A 3137-nucleotide genomic window follows, 5' to 3' on the forward strand; every position below is an offset into this window, starting at 1 on the left:
TAGCCACTAAGATGAGCATATTTGTATGTATGCATGCATACCTCATTTGGATACATATTCCTAAACATGTGGACTTAGTTCCCCCACCCCTTCAGTCACGGAAGGAAATTAAATTAAAATTCAGTTTTTATAGAACACAGTCCCATTTCCAAGTATAAAACACCCTTTGGGTTGGAACCCCAATCTCCCAGAATCTTCAGGGCTTTCCTCTCACTGACTGGCATGCCACTTAGAATACTGAGTTGAAGGTTGCCATGACCTAAATCCCTGAGATCCTGTGAGGAATCACTGTCCACATTTGAAATGGAGAAGGACAAGTGGAAGAGAAGAGAAACAAACCTCAGGCTACCTGTTCATCAAAGCCAAGAGCTAAAAAGTAGAGCAGAGGAAGAAAAGAAGCCCTCCATTCCCCTTAGTTCAGTTCATGCTGCCCAAGCTGTGGGTGAACTGTATGTAATCTTTACCCTCTTACTCTCAGGAAAGAGGCTGAGGGGGCCTGTTTCCAAACTGCAAAGGTATTGATGACACAAGTAAGGTTAAGAAAGTTTACTCTAAAAGAAGTAAATTTAAAAATGTAATGAAAAAATTTTAAAATAAAACCCAAAACCCTCCTCTAAATGGCCTAAGTTCCAAAATTCTTGAACCGAAGTTCAAGGGAATGTACACTCAAGGCAACATCTAAAGCTGGCACTGCCTAAGAAGACGACACCTTTCTGTGTCACAAGACTAGATTCTTAGACTTTTAGATTTCCCCGCTCTCTCCAGAGGCGGTTAGGGTATATGGCCATCAAGGAAGATAGGCAAGCACCTGTCTACCTCTATTATGCACTCCTATAGGAATTTTTTTTAGACTCTTAACTTCCATTTTAGAATCAATGCTTTGTATTGGTTCTAAGGCAGAAGAGTGGTAAGGGCTAATCAAGGGGAGGTAAGTGCCAAAAGTCACACAGAAAGCATCTAGGGCAAGAATTGAAACCAGGACCCTTTGTCTCCAGGTCTGGCTCTTTATCCTAGCTTCCCTGTCATATATGAATTTTTGATACTGCTCTGGCTTCTCGTATTTCTTGGGCTGAAAAGATCCAACCTCATGAACTCTCCTTTCAGGCCCAAGGGGCAAAGTAGGCATTTGCCCCAAAGGGGCACCATCAACTCCTCAGAGAGGTTAGAGGGAGAAATCCACTCCCCTGTGCCCTCACTCTGGTACAGTGGAAGAAAGGCATAAGTTGAAAAAAAAAAAAGATAAGATTAATTTCTTGCCTCTCATTTTAAGGCCAGCATAGAAATGTAGCTTTTCCAAAAAGAGTCTGATTAGATCATCTTAAAGGCAACTCCCTCAAAAAGGTAACAATAGATTTGTTGATACTGAATATATTTGGTTAAATCAAATGAACAGGCAGATTTCAGAAGAACAAATGAAAGCTATCAATAGTCACATTTAAAAAGCCCCGAATTGCCACTGATTAAGAGAAATACACATTAAAACAGCTCTGAGATACCCATCTCACAGTTTAGCTAATATGACAGAGAAGGAAAATTACAAATGTTGAAGAGGATATAGAAAAATAGGGACACTAATGCACTGTTGGTGGAATTATGAAATGGTCCAAACCAATGGAAAGCCCTTCTTAACTAAACCCAAAGAGCTTTAAAACTGTGCATAACCTTTGATCCAGCAATACTACTAGTACATCTGTATCCCAAAGAGATATATTTTTAAAAATTTTAAAGGAAAAGGACCCATTAGTACCAGGTCTCTTTGTGATTTCAAAGAATTGGAAATTGAGGGAATGCCCACCAGTTGGGGAATGGCTGAACAAATTGTGATGGAATACTAAGAAATGACATGTAGGATATTTTCAGAAATATATGGCTCACTCAGTGGCAGCTGGCAGCACTTGTAGGCTACTTTAGACATTTCCCCAATTTTTGCCCCTCTTTCTTCCCCCCAACTCTGATTTCTCAGACTTGGATGGTTCGCAACCTCAGATTGAATAAAAATGGAAGAAGAAATTTCTGCTCTTGTCATTGACAACGGCTCTGGCATGTGCAAAGCTGGCTTTGCTGGGGATGATGTTCCTCAGGCTATGTTCCCCTCCATTGTTGGATGCCCAAGACACCAGGGTGTCATGGTGGGGATGGGGCAGAAGGACAGTTATGTTGGTGATGAAGCCCAGAGCAAGAGAGGTATCCTGACTCTGAAATATCCAGTTGAACATGGCATTGTTACCAACTGGGATGACATGGAGAAAATCTGGCATCATACCTTCTACAATGAGCTTCGTGCAGCCCCTAAAGAACACCCTGTTCTGCTTGCAGAAGCTCCCTTAAACCCCAAGGCCAACAGAGAGAAGATGACACAGATCATGTTTGAGACCTTCAACACTCCAGCCATGTATGTTGCTATTCAGGCTGTGTTGTCTCTGTATGCCTCTGGTCGTACCACTGGTATTGTTATGGACTCTGGTGATGGTGTCACCCACACTGTGCCCATCTATGAGGATTATGCCCTTTCCCATGCCATCCTTCATCTAGATTTGGCTGGTCGTGACCTGACAGACTACCTCATGAAGATACCAACAGAAAGAGCATACAACTTCACTACCACAGCTGAAAGGGAAATTGTTTGGGACGTCAAAGAGAAGCTGTGCTATGTTGCCCTGGACTTCGAGCAGGAGATGGCCACTGCTGCTTCATCCTCTTCCCTGGAGAAGAGCTATGAGCTTGCTGATGGCCAGGTGATCACCACTGGCAACGAGAGGTTCAGGTGTCCAGAGGCCCTCTTCCAGCCATCCTTCCTGGGAATGGAATCCTGTGGCATTCATGAGACCACTTTCAATTCTATCATGAAGTGTGATGTTGATATCCAAAAGGATCTATATGCCAACACAGTATTGTCTGGTGGTACTACCATGTACCCTGGAATTGCTGACAGAATGCAGAAAGAAATCACAGCCCTCGCACCTAGCACAATGAAAATAAAGATCATTGCTCCCCCTGAACTAAGTATTCCGTCTGGATTGGTGGCTCTATTCTGGCTTCTCTCTCCACCTTCCAGCAGATGTGGATCAGCAAGCAGGAATATGATGAGTCTGGCCCATCCATTGTCCATCGCAAATGCTTCTAAATGGACTGCTAGC

General features: G+C 43.1%; 1 pseudogene; it reads left to right on the plus strand.

Moving 5' to 3' along the window:
* Nucleotides 1-1997: 1997 nt before the first annotated feature.
* LOC123239574 lies at nucleotides 1998-3137 on the plus strand (annotated as a pseudogene).

Source organism: Gracilinanus agilis, chromosome 3, assembly GCF_016433145.1.
Source record: "Gracilinanus agilis isolate LMUSP501 chromosome 3, AgileGrace, whole genome shotgun sequence".
NCBI classification, from domain to species: Eukaryota; Metazoa; Chordata; class Mammalia; order Didelphimorphia; family Didelphidae; genus Gracilinanus; species Gracilinanus agilis.